This window comes from Camponotus floridanus, unplaced genomic scaffold (assembly GCF_003227725.1).
Source record: "Camponotus floridanus strain SB8 unplaced genomic scaffold, Cflo_v7.5 scaffold456, whole genome shotgun sequence".
Lineage (NCBI taxonomy): Eukaryota > Metazoa > Arthropoda > Insecta > Hymenoptera > Formicidae > Camponotus > Camponotus floridanus.
Window position 1 is genome coordinate 49,466 of NW_020229610.1, and position 9,534 is coordinate 58,999.

General features: G+C 39.6%; 2 long non-coding RNA genes across 12 annotated transcripts; both read left to right on the plus strand.

Annotated features, from left to right (window-relative positions):
* Positions 1-3,738: 3,738 nt before the first annotated feature.
* LOC112639076 lies at positions 3,739-6,659 on the plus strand. Of its 6 annotated transcripts, none has more exons than XR_003123283.1 (6): positions 3,739-4,240; positions 4,344-4,570; positions 4,692-4,849; positions 5,687-5,930; positions 6,018-6,329; positions 6,423-6,659. It is a non-coding gene; the product is annotated as an uncharacterized LOC112639076 (long non-coding RNA). The 6 variants fall into 6 exon arrangements; XR_003123285.1 differs by having other exon boundaries at positions 6,029-6,329; XR_003123287.1 differs by lacking the exons at positions 5,687-5,930; positions 6,018-6,329; positions 6,423-6,659 and adding an exon at positions 5,278-5,361 and having other exon boundaries at positions 3,940-4,240.
* A 29-nt stretch (positions 6,660-6,688) lies between these two features.
* On the plus strand, positions 6,689-9,257 carry LOC112639075. 6 transcript variants are annotated; one of them, XR_003123282.1, is made up of 5 exons: positions 6,689-6,707; positions 7,450-7,578; positions 7,682-7,912; positions 8,032-8,189; positions 9,028-9,257. It is a non-coding gene; the product is annotated as an uncharacterized LOC112639075 (long non-coding RNA). The 6 variants fall into 6 exon arrangements; XR_003123281.1 differs by lacking the exon at positions 6,689-6,707 and adding an exon at positions 7,055-7,379 and having other exon boundaries at positions 9,150-9,257; XR_003123279.1 differs by lacking the exon at positions 6,689-6,707 and adding an exon at positions 7,055-7,364.
* The last annotated feature ends 277 nt before the right edge of the window (positions 9,258-9,534 follow it).

Sequence of the window (9,534 nt, forward strand, 5' to 3'; positions counted from 1 at the left end):
CCAATCACCTGCGAAGACTGCCGCCCTTGCGAGAAAACTCCCAATCACGTCCGAAGACTGCCGCACATGCGAGAAGACTCCCAATGACGCGCGACAGCTGCTACGCACGCGCGAAGCCATCCAATCACGTACTAAGACTGCCGCGCATGCGACAAGCCTCCCAATCACGTGCGAAGACTGCGGCGCATGCGAGAAGACTCCCAATGACGCGCAAATGCTATCACGTATGCGCGAAGACTCCCAATCACATGCGAAGACTGCCGCGCATGCGAGAAGACTCCCAATGACGCGCGAAGACTCCCAATCACGTGCGAAGACTGCCGCGCATGCGAGAAGACTCCCAATCACGTGCGAAGACTGCGGCGCATGCGAGAAGACTCCCAATGACGCGCAAATGCTATCACGTATGCGCGAAGACTCCCAATCACATGCGAAGACAGCCGCGCATGCAAGAAGACTCCCAATGAGGCGCGAAGGCTATCCCGTATGCGCGAAGATTCCCAATCACGTCCGAAGACTGCCGCGCATGCGAGAAGACTCCCAATGACGCGCGACAGCTGCTACGCACGCGCGAAGACTCCCAATCACGTGCGAAGACTGCCGCGCATGCGAGAAGACTCCCAATGACGCGCAGGGCTATCCCGTATGCGCGAAGACTCCCAATCACATGCAAAGACAGCCGCGCATGCGAGAAGACTCCCAATGACGCGCGAAGGCTATCCCGTATGCGCGAAGACTCCCAAACACGTGCGAAGACTGCCGCGCATGCGAGAAGACTCTCAATGACGCGCGAAAGCTGCCACTCATGCGCGAAGACTCCCAATCACGTTCGAAGACTGCCGCGCATGCGAGAGGACTCCCAATGACGCGCGAAGGCTATTTCGTTTGCGAGAAGACTCCCAATGACGCGCGAAGGCTATGCCGTATGTGCGAGGACTCCCAATCACGTGCGAAGACTGCCGCGCATGCGAGAAGACTCCCAATCACGTGCGAAGACTGCCGCGCATGCGGCAAGCCTCCCAATCACGTGCGAAAACTGCCGCGCATGCGAGAAGACTCCCAATAACGCGCAAATGCTATCACGTATGCGCGAAGACTCCCAATCACATGCGAAGACTGCCGCCCTTGCGAGAAAACTCCCAATCACGTCCGAAGACTGCCGCGCATGCGAGAAGACTCCCAATGACGTGCGACAGCTGCTACGCACGCGCGAAGCCATCCAATCACGTACTAAGACTGCCGCGCATGCGACAAGCCTCCCAATCACGTGCGAAGACTGCCGCGCATGCGAGAAGACTCCCAATGACGCGCAAAGGCTATCACGTATGCGCGAAGACTCCCAATCACGTACTAAGACTCCCGCGCATGCGACAAGCCTCCCAATCATGTGCGAAGACTGCCGCGCATGCGACAAGCCTCCCAATCACGTGCGAAGACTTCCGCGCATGCGAGAAGACTCCCAATGACGCGCGAAGGCTATCACGCATGCGCGAAGACTCCCTATCACGTGCGAAGGCTATCACGTATGCGAGAAGACACCCAATCACGTGCGAAGACTGCCGCGCATGCGAGAAGACTCCTAATGACGCGCGACAGCTGCTACGCACGCGCGAAGACTCCCAATGACGCGCGAAGGCTATCCCGTATGCGTGAAGTCTCCCAATCACGTGCGAAGACTGCCGCGCATGCGAGAAGACTCCCAATCACGTGCGAAGTCTGCCGCGCATGCGACAAGCCTCCCAATCACGTGCGAAGACTGCCGCGCATGCGAGAAGACTCCCAATGACACGCGACAGCTGCTACGCACGCGCGAAGACTCCCAATCACGTACTAAGACTGCCGCGCATGCGTCAAGCCTCCCAATCACGTGCGAAGACTGCGGCGCATGCGAGAAGACTCCCAATGACGCGCAAATGCTATCACGTATGCGCGAAGACTCCCAATCACATGCGAAGACTGCCGCGCATGCGAGAAGACTCCCAATGACGCGCGAAGACTCCCAATCACGTGCGAAGACTGCCGCGCATTCGAGAAGACTCCCAATCACCTGCGAAGACTGCCGCCCTTGCGAGAAAACTCCCAATCACGTCCGAAGACTGCCGCGCATGCGAGAAGACTCCCAATGACGCGCGACAGCTGCTACGCACGCGCGAAGCCATCCAATTACGTACTAAGACTGCCGCGCATGCGACAAGCCTCCCAATCACGTGCGAAGACTGCGGCGCATGCGAGAAGACTCCCAATGACGCGCAAATGCTATCACGTATGCGCGAAGACTCCCAATCACATGCGAAGACTGCCGCGCATGCGAGAAGACTCCCAATGACGCGCGAAGACTCCCAATCACGTGCGAAGACTGCCGCGCATGCGAGAAGACTCCCAATCACGTGCGAAGTCTGCCGCGCATGCGACAAGCCTCCCAATCACGTGCGAAGACTGCCGCGCATGCGAGAAGACTCCCAATGACACGCGACAGCTGCTACGCACGCGCGAAGAATTCCAATCACGTACTAAGACTGCCGCGCATGCGCGAAGATTCCCAATCACGTCCGAAGACTGCCGCGCATGCGAGAAGACTCCCAATGTCGCGCGACAGCTGCTACGCACGCGCGAAGACTCCCAATCACGTGCGAAGACTGCCGCGCATGCGAGAAGACTCCCAATGACGCGCAGGGCTATCCCGTATGCGCGAAGACTCCCTATCACATGCAAAGACAGCCGCGCATGCGAGAAGACTCCCAATGACGCGCGAAGGCTATGCCGTATGTGCGAGGACTCCCAATCACGTGCGAAGACTGCCGCGCATGCGAGAAGACTCCCAATCACGTGCGAAGACTGCCGCGCATGCGGCAAGCCTCCCAATCACGTGCGAAGACTGCCGCGCATGCGAGAAGACTCCCAATAACGCGCAAATGCTATCACGTATGCGCGAAGACTCCCAATCACATGCGAAGACTGCCGCCCTTGCGAGAAAACTCCCAATCACGTCCGAAGACTGCCGCGCATGCGAGAAGACTCCCAATGACGTGCGACAGCTGCTACGCACGCGCGAAGCCATCCAATCACGTACTAAGACTGCCGCGCATGCGACAAGCCTCCCAATCACGTGCGAAGACTGCGGCGCATGCGAGAAGACTCCCAATGACGCGCAAATGCTATCACGTATGCGCGAAGACTCCCAATCACATGCGAAGACTGCCGCGCATGCGAGAAGACTCCCAATGACGCGCGAAGACTCCCAATCACGTGCGAAGACTGCCGCGCATGCGAGAAGAATCCCAATCACGTGCGAAGTCTGCCGCGTACGCCGCCAAGACTCCCAATCACTCGCGAGGACTGCCGAACATTGCGCGAAATTGCAAATTTAAAGGTTTAAAGGTTTAAAATTTCGTTGGCGCTAAAATGTAGCGTCAGCCATTGGTTGAACAATGAAGCAAGTACTTACTTCTTTGTTCAACCAATGGTTGACGTTACCTTTTAGAGACAATGAAATTATCTTCCTTTATTCCTCCATTGTCCTCCAGACGGTCCTTTTATGTAATAAATATAATGCTCCATCTGTATACGTAATACGTCTATGCTCCGAGATGTAGGAATTACCTGTTCTGAAGTACTGTCGATCTTGTCGACGTTTGTGGTTTAATTAATCGATTCAATGATTATTGTATATAAATCATCGAATATCTTACTTATATTTTGATCTGTCGAAAAAATTATTACATTGACATTATAGATCAATATATATAATTGAAAATTTATAATTTAATATTGCTAGTCAAATGCCTAATGTCATAATGTCTAAGAATGTATATTATATATATTGATGTATATGATAATGTTAAAAATTAAAAATAAATTGCCATCAGTATTAAATAATTAAATAAAAATGGAGGAGAGAGCAATGCTATCTCTGGATGCTTTCTCTTGTTATGTTTGTTGGATCTTGTCTTAGAGCTGGATCACTGCCATTAAGTTAAATAAATTTATCAGAAGAAGTAAGATATAGAAGTGAAGAAGAATATTTTATGTAATATAAAATTATGTATGTATATAATAGGTGTATATCAGAATTCATTGTATCTTGTAATTTACGTGCAATATGTTTTCCATAGCACAAGTTACAATTAGTTTCAATATTAGGAGCAGGACTCCTTGTTGGTACTGCGCTAGCGATTATACCTGACTGTACCTGAGGGTGTAAGAGCATTATTTACTGTGGATGGTATTATTAATGAAAAAGGTTCATATAGTAGTATAGTGCAATTGCATGTTTACTGATTACCATATTTCATGAAAGTAACATCTGATTAATAGTATTCCTGTTCTTTTTTCTTTTTTTACAGGCAATTTACATACTTTAACTTGGAATTAGTTTAGTACTTGGTTTATGCTTTTAATTGATCAATGTTCAGCCAGAAAAAGTGGAGGAAGACAAGAAAAGTATTACAGCAACCTTAGGTCTTATAGTAGATGCTGCTAGTTGATTGGCGGTGTTGCATTGGGAGCTGCTGCTACATCTCAAGCTGATGTCGAAGTGTCTTAGTTTTTCTTCGCAATAATGTTACACAAGGTAAGGAGGTTATATACAATGTTTCAGAAATGAATTAACAAGCGCTTATAAAATATGTATAAGTTAATATAATTAGTTTATCAATTTTTTTTATCGCTGAACATTAAATTATATTTTATAGGCGCCAGATGCATTTGGACTTGTGTCAATTTCTTCTTCATGAAGGTGTAGATAGAAAGTAAGAAAATAAGCAGACACTTATTAATTTTCTCACTTGCGGCACCGTGTCTTGCACTTGTGACATATTTTGGAATTGGAAAAGTAATGTGAGTGAGTAATGTAAGCTATGTTTAGCCATAATAACTCTTTATATATATTCTAAAGATATTTCTACACAAAGTTTATGTAACAATATTGTATGGAAATATTACATTAGTATAGTAAATCTTATATTTGGATGAAGGCACTTTTACGAATTACATCCTTTTCCTGTCACTTAAAAAGAAGAAAACTTTAAGATTTCCAATTTATTTCAAATAAATAATAATTATAATTAATTAATAACAAATAAATTAAAGTTTTTATTAAAATAAATTTGTTTAAATGAGTACAGAATATGAGAATACTAATATTAACGTAAAATTAATATGTATGGTCATATTGCTCATAATCTCATCTAAATTTAATTTAAATATTTGCAATTTTGGTAATAATACAATAAAACTTGTATCAAGTAATATGAATATAATTTTGAATTTATTTTTAAGCTAAAAATCTTGGACCTTACTTTGTATCTAAAACATCCAACAATTTAGAGGGACTTTCTATTAAAGGACTTTAATTCTCTATATATATATCTACTGACAATTTCGAAATTAAAAATAAATAATATTTAATGTTTATTAAAGGCTATTCAGTATTTTCCTTTCTATAATATATCTAAAATCATTGAAATAGATGATCTGCTGATATTTTTAACTAAAATAGATTGAAACTGATTGGAGAACCTACTTGTTTTAAAAACTCTTCAAAATAATCGTTTTACAGTACATTTTTCAAGATTACTTATTAATTAATATTATAATATTGTTACATTACGTTAGATAAAGATTTCATTATCTTGCCTACATATTTTTTCTTCCTATTATACAAATTAATATTTTAATTTTGTTAAAGAGTATATGGAATGTATCGCAAGATGTGTACACATACAGTTACACCCCATATGCGCACTATACTTGTTTCTTTTGCTGTATACATATGCGTATTGTTTAATAGAAACATTTATTATCTGAAAGGAAAAAATGTTCCTGCTGATGCACAAAAGCGTAACGTCATATACTGATATATCTAAACACTTATGATACTTGCCCTACAGAATGACATAATTTAGATAAAGGAAAATACTTAAATAAAGTGTGTTAGTATTTTGTTTTATATTATAGAAACAAATTTGATGTAAAGCTTATATAATTGAAGTTGCATAAAATTACTCTGCTTGCTACAGTATGCTTGCAGATATCCAAACTGTCGAAACGCAATCTCTGCAATATACAATTGTTGTATGCATATATGTATGCAAAACATATAATGGTGCGAGTTGGGAAAAAAATGCTTTACGATTTAGAACAGATACATTAGAAGCAATTGTACTAAGCATTTAACGAATAAAATTCATTTATATATTATTTATTTGCCCAATATTTCTGTTATTAAATTACGTAATTTTTCCTTAACAGACACCTATTGTAATGAAATAACATACAGTGCACAAGATAGTTAATCAATATATATTATAGAGAAACAATAGAAAATCCGGGTACTAATTTTAGATATTTTTTTAAGGGATGAATGTTGTTTGTGTATATATTTCCTATCGATATGTACAAATAAAACTTGTATATATATTTAGGACATTCAGGACTGCCGCGCAAGACTGCACGCGCCAATCAGGCGCGAGAACGGACGCGGACGCGCGAAGACTCCCAATCAGGAGCGAGGACTGCCGTGCGTGCGCGAAGACGTCCAATCAGGCGCGAGAACTGCCGCGCACGCCGCCAAGACTCCCAATCAGGCGCGAGGACTGCCGCGGACGCGCGAAGACTGCCAATCAGGAGCGAGGACTGCCGCGCACGCCGCCATAACTGCCAATCAGGCGCGAGGACTGCCGAACATGCGCGAAATTGCAAATTTAAAGGTTTAAAGGTTTAAAATTTCGTTGGCGCTAAAATGTAGCGTCAGCCATTGGTTGAACAATGAAGCAACTACTTACCTCTTTGTTCAACCAATGGTTGACGCTACCTTTTAGCGACAATGAAATTATCTTCCTTTATTCCTCCATTGTCCTCCAGACGGTCCTTTTATGTAATAAATATAATGCTCCATCTGTATACGTAATACGTCTATGCTCCGAGATGTAGGAATTACCTGGTCTGAAGTACTGTCGATCTTGTCGACGTTTGTGGTTTAATTAATCGATTCAATGATTATTGTATATAAATCATCGAATATCTTACTTATATTTTGATCTGTCGAAAAAATTATTACATTGACATTATAGATCAATATATATAATTGCAAATTTATAATTTAATATTGCTAGTCAAATGCCTAATGTCATAATGTCTAAGAATGTATATTATATAGGTACATTGATGTATATGATAATGTTAAAAATTAAAAATAAATTGCCATCAGTATTAAATAATTAAATAAAAATGGAGGAGAGAGCAATGCTATGGATGCTTTCTCTTGTTATGTTTGTTGGATCTTGTCTTGGAGCTGGATCACTGCCATTAAGTTAAATAAATTTATCAGAAGAAGTAAGATATAGAAGTGAAGAAGAATATTTTATGTAATATAAAATTATGTATGTATATAATAGGTGTATATCAGAATTCATTGTATCTTGTAATTTACGTGCAATATGTTTTCCATAGGACAAGTTACAATTAGTTTCAATATTAGGAGCAGGACTCCTTGTTGGTACTGCGCTAGCGATTATACCTGACTGTACCTGAGGGTGTAAGAGCATTATTTACTGTGGATGGTATTAAATAATGAAAAAGGTTCGTATAGTAGTATTGTGCAATTGCATGTTTACTGATTACCATATTTCATGAAATTAACATCTGATTAATAGTATTCCTGTTCTTTTTCCTTTTTTTACAGGCAATTTACATACTTTAACTTGGAATTAGTTTAGTACTTGGTTTATGCTTTTAATTGATCAATGTTCAGCCAGAAAAAGTGGAGGAAGACAAGAAAAGTATTACAGCAACTTTAGGTCTTATAGTAGATGCTGCTAGTTGATTGGCGGTGTTGCATTGGGAGGCTGCTGCTACTACATCTCAAGCTGATGTCGAAGTGTCTTAGTTTTTCTTCGCAATAATGTTACACAAGGTAAGAAGGTTATATACAATGTTTCAGAAATGAATTAACAAGCGCTTATAAAATATGTAAGTTAATATAATTAGCTTATCAATTTCTTTTATCGCTGAACATTAAATTATATTTTATAGGCGCCAGATGCATTTGGACTTGTGTCAATTTCTTCTTCATGAAGGTGTAGATAGAAAGTAAGAAAATAAGCAGACACTTATTAATTTTCTCTCTTGCGGCACCGTGTCTTGCACTTGTGACATATTTTGGAATTGGAAAAGTAATGTGAGTGAGTAATGTAAGCTGTGTTTGCCATAATAACTCTTTATATATATTCTAAAGATATTTCTACACAAAGTTTATGTAACAATATTGTATGGAAATATTACATTAGTATAGTAAATCTTATATTTGGATGAGGGCACTTTTACGAATTACATCCTTTTCCTGTCACTTAAAAAGAAGAAAACTTTAAGAACTTCCAATTTATTTCAAATAAATAATAATTATAATTAATTAATAACAAATAAATTAAAGTTTTTATTAAAATAAATTTGTTTAAATGAGTACAGAATATGAGAATACTAATATTAACGTAAAATTAATATGTATGGTCATATTGCTCATAATCTCATCTAAATTTAATTTAAATATTTGCAATTTTGGTAATAATACAAATAAAACTTGTATCAAGTAATATGAATATAATTTTGAATTTATTTTTAAGCTAAAAATCTTGGACCTTACTTTGTATCTAAAACATCCAACAATTTAGAGGGACTTTCTATTAAAGGACTTTAATTCTCTATATATATATCTACTGACAATTTCGAAATTAAAAATAAATAATATTTAATGTTTATTAAAGGCTATTCAGTATTTTCCTTTCTATAATATATCTAAAATCATTGAAATAGATGATCTGCTGATATTTTTAACTAAAATAGATTGAAACTGATTGGAGAACCTACTTGTTTTAAAAACTCTTCAAAATAATCGTTTTACAGTACATTTTTCAAGATTACTTATTAATTAATATTATAATATTGTTACATTACGTTAGATAAAGATTTCATTATCTTGCCTACATATTTTTTCTTCCTATTATACAAATTAATATTTTAATTTTGTTAAAGAGTATATGGAATGTATCGCAAGATGTGTACACATACAGTTACACCCCATATGCGCACTATACTTGTTTCTTTTGCTGTATACATATGCGTATTGTTTAATAGAAACATTTATTATCTGAAAGGAAAAAATGTTCCTGCTGATGCACAAAAGCGTAACGTCATATACTGATATATCTAAACACTTATGATACTTGCCCTACAGAATGACATAATTTAGATAAGGAAAATACTTAAATAAAGTGTGTTAGTATTTTGTTTTATATTATAGAAACAAATTTGATGTAAAGCTTATATAATTGAAGTTGCATAAAATTACTCTGCTTGCACAGTATGCTTGCAGATATCCAAACTGTCGAAACGCAATCTTGCAAATGACAATTGTTGTATATATATGTATGCAAAACATATTGGTGCGAGTTAGAAAAAAATGCTTTACGATTTAGAACAGATACATTAGAAGCAATTGTCAGCATTTAACGAATAAAATTCATTTATATATTATTATTT